This window comes from Prionailurus bengalensis, chromosome B3 (assembly GCF_016509475.1).
Source record: "Prionailurus bengalensis isolate Pbe53 chromosome B3, Fcat_Pben_1.1_paternal_pri, whole genome shotgun sequence".
Classification (NCBI taxonomy): domain Eukaryota; kingdom Metazoa; phylum Chordata; class Mammalia; order Carnivora; family Felidae; genus Prionailurus; species Prionailurus bengalensis.
This window is the reverse complement of record NC_057355.1, coordinates 78,956,529-78,976,746: the sequence shown is the minus strand read 5'-3', so window position 1 is coordinate 78,976,746 and position 20,218 is coordinate 78,956,529. Positions and strand designations below refer to the sequence as shown.

Sequence of the window (20,218 nt, the reverse complement as noted above, 5' to 3'; positions counted from 1 at the left end):
TATATGCAAGTGTTCTATTTTGAGGGGCAACAGAATGGTTGAAGTATTTGTTAGAGATTTCTGCATTTACAAGTGTTCAGAAAAATCGATATGTTTTATACAGTTCTGCATATAGTATGTTTGCTATCTTAGAAGTGTTTTATTTTACAGTATTTAGTAAATAATGACAGAAATAAATGCTGTAAATCATGACCTAATTAGTACAGTACTATTAATTTATACATAAAACATATTGTAGTACGAGGTAACTAAGACTTCTTTGTGTCTACATTAGTCTTTTTGTATTCTGGCTGTGGATTGACTGGGAAATTTTAAAACAATACTGATGTCTCAGTCCCCAAACCTCCTTCCTGAGATTGTGATATAATTGACCCTCGGTGGGGCCCAGGTATTGAATTTTTAAAATCTCTTCATGTCATTTTATTTGTGAAGTTAGTATTGAGAAACACTATCTTGACTGTTTTGTTTTTAAACTAGTGAGTCTTTGTGAGGGGGGAAAAAAACAAGCAGATGAAATAGTATGTTCACATAAACTTGTATAAGATTTTACAGTTGTCAAAAGAGTTTCAATCCCATGGGGACGGACTGGCTAATTAAGGATTAAAATAGAGGTAAGTAAAATTTGGGGGGATCATTTAAATAAATTTTGAGGTTGTCAAGGAATACTTTTTGGGGAAAGAGATTTCAAATCTGTGGAATGAAGTAGAAGCAGGATTGCAAGGTGCATCTGTGTTGTAGCATGTATCAACACTTCATTCCTTTTTATGGCTAAATATTGCATGGTATGGATGTATCACAGGAAGCCAGTAACCAAAGACATACCTTACATGATTCCACTTGTAGGAAATATTCAGAATACGCAAATCTATAGAGACAGAATGTAGGTTAGTGGTTGCCTAGGACTAGGTTAGGAGAGTATAAGATGGGAAAGTAATAAGTAAAGGGTAAAGGGTTTCACTCTGGGGTGATGAAAATGTTCTAAAATTGACTACGGTGATGGTTGCACTTGTCTGTGAATATACAAAAGCCCATTGAATTATACAGTTTAAATGGGTGAATTGTATGGCATGTAAAATACATCTCAATAAAGTTGTTGATGGGTGAAATAAATGATAGGGTTTAAGGAGTGCACTTGTCATGGTGAGCGCTAAGTGATGTATGGAATTGTTGAATCACTATAGTGGACACCTGAAACTAATATAACACTGTACGTTAACTCCACTGGAATTAATTTTTTTTTTTAAATAAAAAAAAAGAAATCCATTTTTAAAGCAGATTTTTTGAAAACAGTAGTCTTGCCAAACGCTGACTGCACAATAATCTTCTCTGACCCAAAGGCAATTCTTAGTAATCCAGGCTTAAAAATAATATCAGAATCATTCCTGGCAATCAGATATATTTGTGCATGCCTAAGTCTGTTCCCTTTTAGGAGTGATAGGAGGAAACCTCCGAGGTGTTAGTATCTGCTTGAACATGAGACAAAAAGAACGTGAACTATCTGTACTGTGATAGCTGTCTCAAAGCCACACATATTTCCAGCGGTAAAAAGAAAAAAAGTAAAACTGGCTAAAATAGCTTAAGCACAAACATCGACTAGAAAGTGACTTGTGCTGACTGTTTGGTGATGACTAGATAGCCAGGGAAAATAATCTGAGTGGACGTACTAGAAGTGCACAGTGTGGGAACAATAGACTTAGTAGAATTAATTTAGATTTGGTTAACAAAGAAATCACCAGGCTACCAAAAACAACCTCCTGTGGGGGAGAAATTAGTGTCTGGAATTGGTACAATATATTGTCTAAAATTCTGAGCTGTCAACAATTTTTGAGTTGGAAAGCACAATAACAGTGATGAAAAATATCAGTAGGTGGGCTCAAGAGTCGATTTGATCAACACAGGAAAATAATCAATAAATATGAAGATAAACTGAGATTATACAATGGGAATAATGGAGAAAACTGAAAATTATTAACAGAGACTCTGAGAAGTATGGGGCATCATTAAGTATATCAAAATATGTGTGGAATACCAGAAAAACAAGAAAGGGGCACAAAAATATATTAGAAGAAATAATGGCTGAAAACTTCCCAAATGTAAAGAAAATCCTAATGTACCTACCTAAGAAGTTAAAAACTCCAAGTAGAAAAAAATGCCAAAAAAATCCAGATCCAAGCACCTCATAGTCAAAATGTTGACAGCAAACGATAGAAAATCTCAAAAGCTCTAAGAGACAAATCACACATCATGCACAAGAAGAAAAAAAATCACAATAAGATTAACAGCCAACTTTTCATCAAAGCAATGAATCTCATAAAAAAATGAGATGATAGAAATTGCTGAAGTGTACCAACTGTGATCCAAGAATTTTATATCAGAAAAAACTATTTTTAGAAACGAAGGTGAAAGAAAGACATTCCAAGAAGCCAAAACCCAGAGAATTTAGTTTGTTGCTAGAGGCTATACCTTCTAAAAATACAGTAGTATGCTTATCAGGCTGAAAGGAAAAGACACTAAGCAGTAATTTGAATCCACATGCAAGAACATAATTATCCTTTTAAAGAGGGAATTATGTAGGTAATTTTAAAATATAGTGTAATTGCATATTTCTTCCCCATTCTTGCCTTGATTACAAATATGAAAACATCTAAAATAGGTAGAAATCAGCATAGTAATTTAAAATAATAAATAAAATTTATTTACTTATTTAAATAAATTTAAAATACATAAATTTATTTTTTATTATACATAAATAAAAGCTTCCCACAAAGAAAAGTCCAGGCCTGATACTTCATTGGTGAAATCTACCAAACATTCAAAGAAGATTTCATACCAATACTTTACATACTCTTCCAAAGTATAAAAAAGGAGGGAACGTTTCCTAACTCATCATATATAATGCCATTTTAATCACAATACCCAAACCAAAGACCTCACAAAGAATACTACAGGCCAATATCCCTTATGAATATTAAGATACACCCAAAACTTCTCAAACAAAACTTCTCAACAAACAAAACTTCTAAACAAACTGCTATCAGCACCATACAGAGTTGTACACCATGACTAAGTACAATTGATCTCAGGAATGCATGGTTTAACTTCTAGAAATCAAAAAAATAATACATGTTATTAATTAAGGATAAAACTCATATTATCATCTAAGTATATGCAGAAAGCTTTTGCAAAAACTCAATACAATTTCATGATAAAGCTACTCAGTAAACCATATATAGAAGAGACCTTCCTTACCAATATACAAAAATAGGCCATCCACAAAAAGTCCACAGCCAACGTTATACTTAGAATCAGAAACAAGACAAGAAGTCTGCTCTTGCCATATCTATTTAAAATTGTATTGGACATCCTAGCTAGGGTTATTAGGATCAAGAAATAAAAGTCATACAGATTATGAAGGAAGAAGGAAGACTACTTTTTTAAAAATTTTTTAATGTTTACTTATTATTGAGAGACAGACACAGAGTTTGAGCCGGGAAGGGGTAGAGAGAGGGGGAGACATAGAATCTGAGATAGGCTCCAGGCTCTGAGCTATCAGCACAGAGCCCGATGCAGACTTGAACCCACAAACTGTGAGATCATGACCTGAGCCGAAGTTGGTCGCTTAACCAACTGAGCCACCCAGGCGCCCCAGAAGGAAGACTATTTTTATTGCAGATGACACAGTCCTATATATAGAATATCCTAAGCAATATGTACACACACATTATTGGAATAAGTTTAGCAAAGCTGTAGTATACAGATCAATACTTGAAAATCAATTGTATTTGTATAAAATAACAATGTTCTGAAAATAAAATTTAAGAAAATAATTCCATGTATAATAGTATCAAAAAGAATAAAATACTTAAATATAAACTTAAGTGCAAAACTTGTACACTGAAAATTACATAACATCATTGCAGGAAACTAAGGATCTAAATAAGTCATAAGACATCGCTTGTTTATGTAGTAGAAGACGTAACTGTTTGGATAGCAACACTCCCCAAACCGAAGTACAGATTCAATGCAATCCATATCAAAAGCCCAGCTGGATTTATTTTTTCTTTTACAAGTTAATCTTTCAAATATGATAAGGGATGAAATCTAGAATACCCGAAGAACTATAATTCAACAATAAAAAGACGACACAATTTAAAAACAAAGAATTTGAATAGACATTTTTCCAAAAAATATATACAAATGGCCAATAAGCACATGAGAAGATGCTGAAAATCATTGGTCATTAGAGAAATAAAAATCAAAACTGGAAAGGGATCCCACTTGACACCCACTAGGATTGCAATAATCAAAAAGATGTATAATAAATGCTGCTAAGGATGTGGACGAATTGGGACCCCCTACACATTCCTGGTGGGAATATAAGCTGGCTACTTTGAAAACAGTTTGGCAACCACTCAAAAAAGTAAAGATGGAGTTACCATAGTGCACAACAACTCCTTTTCTACCTGGGAGAAATGAAAACATTCATCCTTGGGAAAGCTTATGCTCCTCACAGCATTTTTCATAATAGTTGAAAGGTGGAATTGATTTCCATTGGCAGTAAAAAGAAATGAAGTGCTGAGACATGCTACAACCTGTCTGAACTTTGACAATATACTAGTGAAAGAATCCAGTCACAACACACCATTCATTGTATGTTTCCGTTTATATGAAATATAATGAGGTGACTCCATAGAAACAGAAAATGACTTGCTTAGGGCTCATAATAGGGATATGGGTGTGAGCTGCTTTTGGGAGGGACTAAAGTGTTCTAAAGTTCTATTGTAGTGATAGTGAACAATCCTTTGAATACATGAAAGGGGGGCCTTAAAGGAGTGAATCAGATAGTATCTGAATTATACCTCAGTAAAATTGTTTAAAAGATAATTGCTTACATGGAAAATAATGTATTAGTTTAAAATGTGTGGATGCATAATGAATGAAAACAATAGCAAAAAAGACTAGGAAAAATATATTGCAAGGTTTTTATAATAACGAAGGAGAAAAGTTGAATCATAAAAAGTACTCAGACAACACTGAGTAATGTATATAATCGTTGAATTACTACATTGAACATCTGAAACCAAGATAACACTCTATATTAATTTTACTGAAATTAAAAATACTCAGACAATTCCAATATTGTCAGAAAAATAGATAAATTGAAACAAGGAACAGATGCTACAGAGAGATAACAAATGACAAGATGTTCTACTTTATTTCAAGACTTATTATAAAGCTCAGTAATTAAGACTGTATGGTAATATAGAGAAATGCATCAGTGGGACAGAATAGAGAGTTCAAAAAGAGACCTACACAAACATGAAGTGAAAAAGAATTCTGGGGTGGGGGTTGGAGATGACAGTTTAAAATATTAGTGCTGTGGGAAAATTGCATATAAACATACAAAAAAAAACCCTATATTTAATTGATGTTTTGCATCATATGTAAAAAGAGATCAAGACATAGATATAAATCCTAATGTTACAAAAGAGCTCAAAAGAGATCAAGACATAGATATAAATCCTAATGTTACAAAAGTTCTAGAGGAAATCATAGGAGAAAATCTTTGTAATCTTATATTAGGTAAAGATTTCTGAGATACCACAATCAAAAGCACAATCAATAAAAACCATCAAACTTAAAAAACATTTCAATTTGAAAGACACTATGAAGAGAATGAAAAGCTATGGACTGGAAGAAATATTTGCAAAGCATGTATTTGTTTTTGCTTTGTCCATTGGAAACTAATTTTTATTGAGATCCCACCACCTGCACAATCTGCTCTTGGCATTAAGCTCTTTCTTCCTTTGCAATTGGGTCTTAAGTAGTCCTATGAATACTTTCTTCTCCTCCACAGTCTGGAGTCAGCCATAGCCAATCTTGGAGGTGGTGTCAATGAACTTGAGGTCATTTTTCTTCAGGGCCCACTGTTTAGTCTGTACCAGAAGGACTTGTGGAAAGTAACCAAATGCTTCTTGGTTACCACCACGTAGCCTTTTGGCACGAAAAAGCCTTGGGTCACTTCACCATAGTGGACAAAGCCACCAGAGGATTGATCTTCTTGTTAGATAATAATCAGCGGAAGCCTTGTTCTTGATCACTTTGCCATCTGTGATGAGATAGTCTTGTTGATCTCTTTGTTAATCACAGGGCAGCAATGATAGCCTTTCTGCCCAGCCTGAGCCATGCAGAAGGCCACGGGGCAGGATGCCATGCCCCAATACAGGCAAGCTTGTGCAGTCCCCGGTGTTTCATGGGCTAGCTTCTTGGTGTGTTAGCAGCTGGTGACCCCTTTGTAGACTTTGCCCTTGGTGATGCTAGTGACAACAATCATCTCATCTTGTCCAGACACTTGTTTCATAGGCGCCTGCTGCTCCAGCCTCATGGGCCCAGTCCAGCTTCTCAGCCACTGTACCTCCATTCACCTGGATCTCCATGAGGCGGGCCTTCTTCTGGAACAGACACACATCTGGGTGTGAAGGATGATGTGGATGATCTGACAGTACTTCTTCATGCTGTTGGAAGTCCTTTTGTAGCTGCTGCTTGTTGTTATCATCCTGCCGCTTTTTTAATGTGTATAGAAAACCTTAAAGATAAGCATTGCAAATACTGGAATTTTTCTTTTCAAGGCAAGCGTTTCAGTAGGTATGGACACAAAATTATTTAGAAACCTTCTGTCCTCAGTAATGAAAATAAAGTTGAGTTAAATGAAGTTAGGCAAAAAAAATTACATTTATGATTCAGTAGTTATAGGACCAAAATTAAGATGTAGAAATAGATATAGAAAGAACAAAACATACCAGCAAATTCTCATGACTAGTTTACAATAATAGAATTACAATTCCTGTGGACTGTATGAACTTGGGGGTACATATTCCACAATCTTAAACTACAGCACTATAGTGCAAGTAGTGTCCCACTAGCTCCTTGGAGATTGAGAGACAGGATAGAATTATGAGGAAAGGAAGGAAAATGTTTCAGAATAGTTTCAAGGTTAAAAAAAAATGAAGCAACTATCTATGTTGTGAAACAAAAAGCAAAGGAAGAAGATATCATATTTCAAAGAAGTGTATGGTCTCCATATCCCTTTGTGAAGTGTATGAAAAATTGAAATAGAAAATTGTCATTTTGAATTTACCCTTTGACATTTAAACTATGCGGCTTTAGTGGAACTCAGTCTAAGGGACGTTTTTCCTGTTTGAATCATAAACAGAAAATGATCTGCATGATTATTTCCCAAGTCCTCCCAAGGGTAATGCGCATCAAACTCCATTCTAGATGCATAGGATAATGAAGTTAATTCATACATAAAAATGGAGGCCTGAGTGCATTAACTGGGACTTAATTCCCTCAAGAAATCCCAGTTGAGAATGTTCTAGAGTGAATCAAAAGTTTTTTTTACAGGATAACTTCACAGAAACCAAGGGTAAAGTATAGGCAGGTTTTTGGAATCTGACATTTCCTGACAAAAGAACCAGATTAACCAATTTTAAACTAGGATTATTTCAAAGAATTAGTGTCATGTAGCAAAAACTGCCTACTAGGGACTCACTTGTGAGAGAAACTGTTGATAAGATCACTGTGAGCTGTCTCAGAAAGTCAAATGAGAACTGTGTGTGTGTGCATGTACTGTGTATGTGTGTATTTGAGGATGCTGGGGAACTAGTCCTATTTATTCCTCTTCCTTTTTTTAAATGACGCAGAATTGGCATATAACGTTTAAAACGTTTAGGTGTACAACATCCTAATTTGCTATTTGAATGTACTACAAAGTGATCACTCCTAAAGGTCTAGTTGCAATCTCTCACAGTTGACCCCCTTTTTTCTTCTATGAATTTTATGGTTTCTCATCTGAAGTCTTAATCTATGTTGGGTTAATTTTCATGTATGGTATAAGATAATGGTCCAGTTTAATTGTTTTGTATGGACTCTCTCATTTTTCCAACACTCTCCTTTCTCCATTGTATGTTTTTTGGCTCTCTTGTCATAAGTTAATTGTCCAAATGTGCATAGGACATTTAGTTATTGGTTTTCATTTCTGTTACAGTGATTTATGTGTCTTTTTTAATGCCATTAGCATACTGTTTTGATTAGTACAGCTTTAAAATATAGTTTAAAGTCACGGAGCATGCTGTCTTCAGCTTTGCTCTTCTTTCTCAAGATGTCTTTGGCTATTTGGGATTTTTTTATTGTTCCACACAATATTTAGAATTACTTGTTTTATTTTTGTTTAAAATCCTTTTGGAATTTTGATAGGAATTGCATCAAATCTGTAAATTGCTTCGGGTAGTATGAACATTTTAGCAATATTCTTCCACTCCATGAGCATGAAAAAATATGTTTCCATTCATTCATGTCTTCAATTTCTTTAATCAGCATCATTCTTAATAGTGTAGAGGTCTTTGACCTTCTTGGCTAATTTTATTCTTAGGTATTTTATTATTTTTATGTAATCATAAATGGGATTGCTTTTTTGATTTCTCTTTCTGATAATTTGTGTATAGAAGTGACATAGATTTCTGTATGTTGGCTTTTATATTCTGCTAGTTTATTAAACTCATTCTTAGTTTTAACACTCTTTTGATTGACTCCTTTGGGTTTTCTTTATACAGTATCATGCTATTTGCAATTTACAGGAAGATTTACTTCTTCCTGTCTGACTTGGATGCGTCTTATTTATTTTTACTGCCTGATTGCTATGGCTAGGACTTCCAATACTCTGTGGGCATCCTTGTCTTGTACCTGATCTTAGGGTAAAAGCTTTCAAGTTTTTATCATTGAGTATGATGTCAGCTGTTGGATTGTTATATGAAGATTTTATTATATTTAGGTACATTGCCTACATAACCACTTTGTTGAGAGTTTATTTTTTTATCTCAAGTGGATATTAATTTTGTCAAAAGAAGTTTCTGCAGCTATTGAGATGATCCTATAATTTTTACCCTTCATTTTGTTAGTGTGGTGTATCATGTCGATTGATTCATGGATGTTGAATCAGTCTTGCATCCCTGGAATAAATTCCACTTGATCATAGTGTTTGAAACTTTGTATGGATAAATATGGTTTGCTAATATTTTATTGAGGATTTTTTTTTTTATCAATGTTCAGGAGTAATGTTGGCTTGTGATTTTCTTTCTTTCTTTCTTTCTTTCTTTCTTTCTTTCTTTCTTTCTTTCTTTCTTTCTTTTTTTTTTTTGTGGTGTCCTTGTCAAGTTTGGGCATCAGAGTAATGCTGGCCTCATGAAACCAGTTTGGAAGTATTCCTTCCTTTTCAGTTTTTTTGAAGAATTTGAGAAGGGTAGATAATAAATCTTTGAATGTTTGGTAGAATGCACCAGTGAAGCCATCTGGTTCTAGACTTTTGTTTTCTGGAAGGTTTTTTATTACTGGTTCCTTATCTTTACTAGTAATTTATGTTGATATTTTTTGTTTGTTTCTGATTCAGTTCTGGAAGACTGTATGTTTCTAGGCATTTATTCATTTCTTCTATGTTGTCCAATTTGTTGGTGTATAATTGTAGTAGTCACTTACAATTTTATTTCTATGGTTGTCAGTTACTTCTATTTTATTTCTGAATTTGTTTATTAGAGCCATTTCTCTTTTTTTCTTGGTTAGTTTAGGTAAAGGTCTGTCAATTTTGTTTATCTTTTCAAAGAACTGTCTCATACTTTAGTTGACACTTTGTATTTTAGAAAAATTTTCTTACTCTTTTTCTATTTCATTTGCTTCCACTGTGATTTTTATTATTTTCTTCTACTGACTTTGAACTTTATTTTTTCTTCTTTTTCTGGCTTCTTAAGGTGTTAGTCTAGATTATTTATTTGAGATTTACTTTTGAGGTAGGCCTGTATTGCTATGACCTTTCCTTTTTATTTTATTTTATTATTTTTATTTTATCTTGAGAGAGAGCAGTGCACAAGCAGGGGGAGGGGCAGAGAGAGAGTTCTAAGCAGGCTCTGCACTGTCAGTGCCACCCGGGTGCCTCACATGATCTTCCCTCATAAAACCACTTTTGTTGTATTCCAAAGATTTTTGTATGTTGTACTTCGGTTTTATTTGTTCCTAGGTATAGTTTGATTTCTTCTTTGATTTCTTGATGAGTCATTGGTTGCTTACTAGCATGTTGCTTAATCTCTGTGTTTTCGTGGTCTCTCAAGTTTTCTTGTAATTGATTTATAGTTTTGTACCATTGTGGTGGGAGAGGTTATTTGATATAATTTTAATCTTGAGTTTATTGAGACTTGCTTTGTGGCCTACTATGTGCTCTACCCTGGAGGATGTTCCATGTGCACTTGAGAGTGCATATTTGGGGGCACCTGGGTGGCTCAATCGGTTAGCATCTGACTCTTGATTTCAGCTCAGGTCATGATCTCACATGGGGGGAGCAAGCCCAGCATTAGGGAACATGCTAAGGATGGAGCCTGTATGGGATTTTCTTTCTTTCTTTCCCTCTGCCCCTCTCCCTCACAGGTGCCTTCTCTCTCTCTCTCTCTCTCTCTCTCTCTCTCTCTCTCTCTCTCAAAATAAATAAACATTAGGAAAAAAGAATGCTTATTTTGTTTCTTTTGGATGGAATGTACTATAATATCTACTAAGTCTATCTAGTCTAATGTGTCATTTAAGGCCAATGTTCCCTTATTTAAAAAAAATTAAAAAAAATTTAACGTTTATTTATTATTGAGAAACAGAGACAGAGCATGAGCATGGGAGGTGGAGAGACAGGGGGAGACACAGAATCCAAAGCAGGCTCCAGGCTCTGCACTGTCAGCACAGAGCCTGATGCAGGGCTCAAACTCACAAACCATGAGATCATGATCTGAGCTGAAGTTGGACACTTGACCAACTGAGTCACCCAGCTGCCCCAACATTGGCTTTCTTTTAATATCTGTTTGCATGAAATATCTTTTTCAAACCCTTCACTTTGAGTCTGTGTTCTTCTCAAATTTAATTTTTATTTTTTAAATTTATTTTTGAGAGAGAGGGCACAAGTTGGGAAAGAACAGAGGGGTGGGGGGAAAGAGGATACGAAGTGGGCTCTGTGCTGATAGCAGCAAGCCCAAAGTGAGGCTTGAACTCAGGAACCATGAGATCATGACCTGAGCTGAAGTTAGATGCTCAACGAATGGAGACAACCAGGGGCCCCTCTGTGTCCTTAATTCTAAAGTGAGTCTTTGTAGGATGCATATAGATGGGTCTTGTTTTTGTTTTTGTTTTTGTTATTTTTTTAAATCCATTTATCTACTCTGTCTTTTGACTAGAGAATTTAGTCCATTTTCATCTAAAGTAACTTTTGAGAATTAAGTACTCACTGGTATTTTGATAATTGTTTTCCAGTTGTTTCCATAGTTCCTCTCTCTTCTTTCTCTTCTGGTTTGATGGTTTTCCATAGTGCTGTTTATATTCCTTTCTAATTTTTTTGTGTGTTTTTACTGTAAGCTTTTGCTTTGTAATTAGTGTGGGGTTCATCGAAAATTTCCTGTGTATATGCCAGTACATTTTGAACGATAGCAACTTAATTTTGTACATATTACAAAACTTCACTTTCTTTCTCCCCTTACTGTGTTTTATGTTTTGATGTCACATATTCACCTTGTTACTTTATGCTTCCCTTACCTAATTATTGTAGTTTGTGTTAATTCTTCTTTCTTTGTCTTTTAACTTCATACTTAGTTTATTAGTTACTGATCAACTACTTTACTATTTTTCATTTCCAATGAAATTTTTACTTGTGTATGTTTTCCTGTTATCAATGCCATTTCTTTTCAGTTTAGAGAAGTCCCTTTAACATTTCTTGTAGGACAGTTTAGTGGTGAAGAGCTCCTTTAGCTTTTACTTATCTGGAAAACTCTTAGTCTCTTTTTCTTTTTTTAAAAAAATTTTTTTCAACGTTTTTTATTTATTTTTGGGACAGAGAGAGACAGAGCATGAACGGGGGAGGGGCAGAGAGAGAGAGCAAGACACAGAATCGGAAACAGGCTCCAGGCTCCGAGCCATCAGCCCAGAGCCTGACGCGGGGCTTGAACTCACGGACCACGAGATCGTGACCTGGCTGAAGTTGGACGCTTAACCGACTGTGCCACCCAGGCGCCCCTTAGTCTCTTTTTCATTTCTAACTGATAACCTTCTAGTATAGAGAATTCTTGGTTGGAAGTTTTTCCTTTCAGCAATTTGAATATGTCATGCCACTCTCTTCTGGGTTGGAAAATTTCTGCTAAGAAATTTGCCCATAGCCTTATGGGTTTTCCCTTGTATGTGTTATGTTGCTTTTCTCTTGCTACTTTTAACTTTTACTACCTTAATCATCTTGTGTTTTGGTGTGGATCTCTTTGGGTTCATCTTTTTGGAACTCTCTGGGATTCCTAAATCTATATGTCTGTTTCCTTCTCCACATTAGGGATGTTTTCAGCTAATATTTCTTTAAGTACTTTTCCTGGACTTTTTCTCTCTTCTCCTACTGGGACCTGTATTATGCAAATCTGTTCTGCTTGATGTTTTCCCAAAGGTCCTTCAAGTTGTTGTTTGTTGTTGTTTTAAATTTTCTTTCTGTTGCGTTGTCTGGGTGAGTTCTATTTCTTTGTCTTCCAGCTTGCTGATCCAATCTATAGCTTCATCTAGTCTGCTGTTGAATCCCTATAGTGTATTTTTTGGTTCAGTTATTGTTTTCTTCAGCTCTGTAACTGCTGTTTGAATCTTCCATGTTTTTTCTATCTCTTTGTTGAGGATCTCTCATGTGCATCTTCTTTCAAGTTTGGTGAGCATCTTTATGACCATTACTTTGAATTTTTTATCAAGTAGATTGATTATTTCCATTTCATTAATGTCTTTTTCTGATATTTTGTTTTTCTATTTGGAACACATTCCTCTGTCTCCTCATTTTGCCTGGCCCTCTGTTTCTATGTATTAGGCAAACGAACTACCTCTCTCAGTCTTGAAGAGACCAATGTAGATGTCACATGAAGCCCAGAAATCCAATCCCATCCATCTGACCACCAAAGCTAGATGATCAAGAGATATCTTCTGTTTGGGCTACTATGGTGGGACATGTCTGTGACACAGTGGTAGGCAGGACTGGGGTTGGTGCTCCTGCACCATGCAGCTGCACTGAGTGGGGTTGCACCAGACTGGCTGTGGTGTGATACAGTGTGGGGGTAGGCAAGACTGATACCCAGCCCAGCTGTGACACATTGCTGTGCTGGTGCATGGAAGTGGGCTGGACTGTTGCCAATCTCAGTTACAAGGGTTTGTTGCCCTGTATGTGTGGGGGAGTTTCTCAGCTGGTATGCCCACATGCTTTAGGCAATTTAGAGGAATAGTTTAAATATGGTGCTTGCCAGACCAATCTTAGTAAGGTAAAATGAAGTTGCAAATATGGCACCTGCCAGGGTCTCTGTCACTCAGAGAAAATCCAAGCAGTTTGCTGTCTCCCCAGTAGATGCTTTAAGATTAGTAAGTGAGTCTCTTCCATATATGATCTAAGTACTTTTCAAACTGGTGTTTCCTTGTTTTTGTTTTTCACTGGGTTCCTGGATAAGTGAGCTTTTTTTTGTCAGACCTTGAACAGATTCTCCATTCATTACATTTCCATGGTTGTTGGATATAATTCCTGTTGGTTTTTAAAGCCCAGTGTTTAGGGGCTCATCTCTCTTGTGTAGTATCTGAAGAGTTTCTGATGTAGATCACAAACCCCTCATGTCTCAGAGGAAAGTTCTCTATTTTTAGATTCCCTCTTGCTGGTGGATTGCCATGCCTGGGGTTGAGAATTTTGGTGAGATAGTGTCTCTGTGTCTCTTACCTGTCGTGATGTTCTCCTTTTCTTCCTTTGTTGTGGAGACTGTGTGCGTTCAATTTTCGAGGCTTTTTCAGAGGAAATTATTCCATATGAAGTTGTATACTTCTTGTATCCATGGGAGGGTGTGAGCTCAGAATCTTCTTATATGGTTGTCATGAACCCAATCTCTTTTTTTTCCTAAGTTAAACATTTGCTACCCATCCTCTTTGTTGATATTCCAAGTTCATCTTTATTCTGTGTGGTTCTGGACTTACATGACACTTTCTCTTTCAAGGACTTGATTTTAAAATTACTTATGCACCCTTAGAAAATTTGTTGTTGTTTTTACTATATTCTGCAAAATAAGAAGTGCCAATTTTCCTTATAATCCAAAGAAGGATTTTTTTTTCTTTTTCATAGTCCTACAGTCATCTTTTTAAATTTTTTTAAAAAGTTTATTTTGCCCAAAGCAATCTACACATTCAATGCAATCCCAATCGAAATTGCACCAGCATTCTTCTTGAAGTAGAACAAGCAATCCTAAAATTTGTATGGAACCACAAAAGACCCCGAAAAGCCAGAGTAATATTGAAGAAGAATACCAAAACAGGAGGCATCACAATCCCAGACTTTAGCCTCTACTACAAAGCTGTAATCATCAAGACAGCATGGTATTGGCACAAAAACAGACACATAGACCAATGGAATAGAATAGAGACTCCAGAATTGGACCCACAAATGTATGGCTAACTAATCTTGGACAAATCAGGAAAGAATATCCGATGGAAAAAAAGACAATCTCTTTAACAAATGGTGCTGGGAGAACTGGATAGCAACACGTAGAAGAATGAAACTAGACCACTTTCTCACACCATTCACAAAGATAAACTCAAAATGGATGAAGGACCAGAATGTGAGACAGGAAACCATCAAAACCCTAGAGGAGAAAGCAGGAAAAAACCTCTCCGACCTCAGCCGCAGCAATTTCTTACTTGACACATTTCCATAGGCAAGGAAATTAGAATCAAAAACTATTGGGACCTCATCAAGGTAAAAAGCTTCTGCACTGCAAAGGAAACAATCAACAAAACTAAAAGGCAACCGATGGAATGGGAAAAGATATTTGCAAATGACATAAGGGATAAAGGGATAGTATCCAAAATCTACAAAGAACTCACCAAACTTCACACCCCAAAAACAAATAATCCAGTGACGAAATGGGCAGAAGACATGAATAGACACTTTTCTAAAGACATCCAGATGGCCAACAGACACATGAAAAAAATGCTCAATGTCACTCCTCATCAGGGAAATACAAATCAAAACCACACTGAGATACCACCTCATGCTGGTCAGAGTAGCTAAAATGAACAAACAGGAGACTATAGATGTTGGTGAGGATGTGGAGAAATGGGAACCCTCTTGCACTGTTGGTGGGAATGCAAACTGGTGCAGCTGCTCTGGAAAACAGTGTGGAGGTTCCTCAAAACTTTAAGGGGAGCCTGGGTGGCTCAGTCAGTTGGGCGTCTGACTTCCGCTCATGATCTCACAGGTCACCATCTCCCAGTTGGTGGGTTCAAGCCCTGTGTCGGAGTCTGTGCTGACAGCTCAGAGCCTGGAGCCTGCTTGAAATTCTGTGTCTCCTCCTCTATCTGCCCCTACTATGCCCATGCTCTGTCTCACTCTCTCAATAATAAATAAACATTAAAAAAATTAAAAAAAATAAAAATAGATCTACCCTATGACCCAGCAATAGCACTGCTAGGAATTTACCCAAGGGATATAGGAGTGCTGATGCATAGGGGCACTTGTACCCCTGCTTGTTTATAGCAGCACTTTCAGCAATAGCCAAATTATGGAAAGAGCCTAAATGTCCATCAACTGACAAATAGGTAAAGAAGATGTGGTTTATATATACAATGGAATACTACTTGGCAATGAGAAAGAATAAAATTTGGCCATTTGTAGCGACATGGATGGAACTGGAGAGTGTTATGCTAAGTGAAATAAGTCAGGCATAGAAAGATAGCATATGTTTTCACTCGTATGTGGATTCAGAGAAACTCAACAGAAGACCAGTGGGGAGGGGAAAGGGGAATAAAAAAAGTTACAGAGAGGGAAGGAGGCAAACCATGGGAGACTCTTAGATACTGAGAATAAACTGAGGGTTGATGGGGTGTGGGGAGGAGGGGAAAGTGGGTGATGAGCATTGAGGAGGGCACCTGTTGGGATGAGCACTGGGTGTTGTATGGAAACCAATTTGACAATAAACTTCATTTAAAAAATTTAAATAAATTTCATCTATTTTGACAGAGAGAGAATGAGCAGGGGGAGGGGCAGAGAGAGAGGACAGAAAGAAACCAAGCAGTTTGCTTCTACCGTCCACACAAAGCCCTATATGGGGCTCAAACTCAGTAACTGTGAGATCACGACCTGAGGCAAAATCAAGAGTGGGATGCTTAACTGACTGAGCCACCCAGGTACCTTAGTCCTATAGTCTCCTGATTTCAGAGTTTGATCTCAGTTCTGCAGTCCCTTCACTAAAGAGAAAGCCACATATATTTGATTCCTTTTTAAAATTTATTTTGAAGAAAATAATTTATGGGCATGGTATAAAATTTAAAAGTTGTAGGGATACCTGGGTGGCTCAGTCAGCTAAGCGTTTGACTCTTGATTTTGGCTCAGGTCATGACTCATGGTTTGTGAGTTCAAGCCCCAAACTGGGCTCTGTGCTGACAGTATGTAGTCTGCTTCATATTTTCTCTCTGTCTCTGTCTGTCTCTCTCCCCCTCCCCCTTCCTCTCTCCCTCCCTCTCCCTCTCTCTCTGTTCCTCCCATCCTCGCTCTCTATCTCAAAATAAATAAACTTTAAAAAAAGTTGTAAAAAAAAAAACTTCATGAAATTTAAAGCTCTTCCTCACTCCTGTGTCTCAATTATTCAGTAATCCTTCCTAGAGATAATCAGCATTTCTAATTTCTTATATAAACCTTTTTATGTGTTATGTACATGGAGGTAAATGTTTCTACACATAATCCTCTTTATATCTCTTTTCTTTAAAAAATGCTAGCTACTATAAAATTATACACTGTTTTATTTATTTATTTATTTATTTATTTATTTATTTATTTATTTATTTATTTGAGAGACAAGAGGGTGGGCCAGAGAGAGAAGGAGAGAGAGAATCTTAAGCTTGCTCTATGCCCAAAGCTGAGTCCAATGTGAGGCTTGATCTCACGACCATGAAATCATGACCTGAGCCAAAATCAAGAGTCAGACAACTAACCAAGTGAGCCACCCAACTGTCCCTAAAAATAATACTTTGTACACTGCTTTATTGGCAGCATAATAGAGAGCATTTTATCTTACTTTTGACAATAAAATTAATGTCTTGAGTGAAATGTAAAGTCAAAAGTGAGAAGGAAACTTTATTTCTTTGACACTAAATACTTTACTTGGTTGCCATATATTTTGACTTAACCAACAAAGGAAATATGTTTATATGGGGGTAGTATATAACTTATTAATTAAATGCCCTGGCTAGAGAATATAATTCATTAAATAACCTGAAGTAAATTGTTGAGAGCATGTTTAAATATCTCTTTGTTTTGAATTTTGTCATGTAGGTGAGAATTTAAAGTAGTGCTAAAGTTTAAGGGACCAGATATATGTAGTAAGAAATTGGTTTTAAGTGTGCTTTATTTACATTGGGTTTGTATAACTAATAACTCGAGATTTTTGCCAACTAACAGTTATGGCATTTTGGGGGAAAATGATTACTTGCAAACTGTCTTAGTTTTAGTTGGTGCTTTTGGTTTCTAAGAGGTCCTCATTTATGCCACAACATGGGAGAACATAAAACCACTCATTTGCTAATTTGAAAATAGTTCTGGATTAAAACCTGTTCTTATCTTAAGGTATTAACTCCTAATTCTTAAAAGAAGTGTTTTATGTTATTTTGGGAAAAATGTTGCAGACTTTATAAAACATAATTTTTTTCTATCTGGGCCTCTTGGAATCTAACACATTCATTTGTTTGTAAGGAATAACCTGGGAAAGATGGTGTTATAGTACTGGCACTTGCAAAGTAGAATATATAATTAGCTTGACATGTAGTAAATGACTTTTTTTCCCCCATAAAGCCAACATTATACCAAATAACAATAACTTTTAGGAACGTTTCTAAGTCATTCCATTTTATTTTTAGTTTTATAATATTTACTTGTAAATTAAATTTTACTTCCTAAATGAAATAGTTTTCTAAATGAGAAGAAAACACCTCCTGTGGTTGTTTCTAATTTCATTTTCTGCTAACATAGCTGTTGGCACTAGAAATGCAGAACAATTTTCAAAGAGTACTGTCAACCATGTAATTTCTTGGCAAATATATGACAATTACTTTCCATGTAATTATAGTGTCATTCCATGGGATCCTACAGTTTAGTCGAGGAATAGATTTACCAGGTCATTTTATCCATCATTTTACTTGTGGTTGTTTCCTTACGTCAGTGTCCTGATCACACCATAAATTGTGACTCCGCTTAATAGTGCAGTCAGATCAAAGCCCATATGATTCAATAAAGACAACTAATTTTCTTGTGCTACTAGAGTATTCCCTTGGATTAGGACAAAGGTGTATTTTGGGGTTTGCTTTTATTACTCACTAACACTTGAGAATCTTGTACTAATGAGTGTTGAGGAATGCCTTCAAAGGATCAAAATAAAAGTTTTACACCAACGAATGAACATACACAGAAAGTAAAGAATAAAAGACAAAGGCGCTGAAAATGTTAATAATTTTAACTTCAGAAAATAATTACTTTGACATTGAAAATCCTCTCATGTTTAGAGTGCTTTTCTTGAACATTTTCCATTTAGTATATGTCTCAAAGCTCATCATCCAATTTCTGAAAAGAAAATACAAAAGAAAATATGTAGTTCTTCACATTCACAAGCTATAATTAATTTTATATAAGGTAGTGGAAAAGAAAAGTATGATGACATTTTTAAGTTTAACGAAAAACTATTGTTTGGCTTAGTTTTGGATAAACTAAATGTTGAAACACCTGAATAGAAAACACATTTTCTAAAAATGTCACAAGTTTAAATAAAATTTCCTGTAATTTCCAGATGCTTTTACTTGTAATTATAGAAACTACGTTGCTGCTAAAAATGTATTTGTTCTTAGAAGTAGGGGCTTGGTCTTTATAACTCACTCACTCTTTTAGACATTTAGATTTATTTAAATGACAGGTATTATGGAAAGCATTTTAATTATGATGAAAGTAATACGGAGATTTGATGGATTTAGTGTATTTGGATATATTGGCTAAATTTCCATAATATGAAGAAAGATGAGAAGAACAGGAAAGTTGAACTAATATATGAACCTTGTTAGTCAGCATTTATTGAACTATCTGATTAATTATGAAAGTCTCCATTTAGTTTTGTCAGGATGCAAGAACTAAAAGGAAAAAGTCTTCCATTTTAAAAACTAATCACTGCTTAGACTATATATATTGCTCTATTTTATTTTAAAATTCTATTTGTTTATTCCACTAAATGATTAACTATCAGCGACCCTTTTCAGAGATTAAAAATGTCAAACATCAGGAAGTTATTTTACCAAGGTTTGTGTGTATTAGCCACGTCCCAGCGAATTTATAAGTGTAAGTGGATTTATTTATTAACACGGATTTTTGAGCACCTATTTGATGGTAGACATAGTACAAAGCTTGAGGCAGAGTGAAAATACAAATTAGAAGCAAAGAACATACTGCTCTGATAACGATGTGCCAAAGCCAGCTTGTACTGGCTCATGGTGGCCAACTGTGTCTTCTGAAAGCCATGTACATTGACAGCTTACCGGTATCTTAAAATTGGTGGTAGCGGAAACATGGTGACAATAAGCAAATGATACAGAAGAGGGTTTTCCCCCCTCTTTTCCTTTTTTCCTTCTTCTCAGAGGTGGCAGGAACCAGTAGTCAAATGTTTTCTCGGACACCACAGGGTGAGGTGTACAGGCTCTGCAAATAGATGTACCTAATCAGCCCTGTTTCACACTGTGTAAAGTTAGACAGTTTGCTTCAGCTTGCTTAGGCTGTTCCCTCATCTCTTAAGTGCAATTCATATCATTAACATCATATATTTGTTGTGGGGGTTCAATGAAGTAATGACTGTAAAATGCTTAGGTTGGCTTGGTTCACAGAAAACTGATGTTTTTTTTTTTTTTTTCCAGTCACAGACCATGCTGTCTCAGCATCCAAATCCATGTTCTAATACAACAGATGTTACAGTAAGGTAGACTGAATTGACAAATACTGAAGTATCTTAAAATGGTTCTGTAGAAGGTGTTGAGGTAGTGTAGAGAAGAGAATGCTTAACTCAGTGAACGAAGCTCAGAGGAATATGTAGAAGTAATAGGGACTTATCAGAGTTTGCTAAGTAAAGAA

At 35.7% G+C, this 20,218-nt stretch overlaps 1 pseudogene; it reads right to left on the bottom strand.

The window, feature by feature from the left end:
• Nucleotides 1–5,744: 5,744 nt before the first annotated feature.
• On the bottom strand, nt 5,745–19,586 carry LOC122468083 (annotated as a pseudogene).
• Between the last annotated feature and the right edge of the window lie 632 nt (nt 19,587–20,218).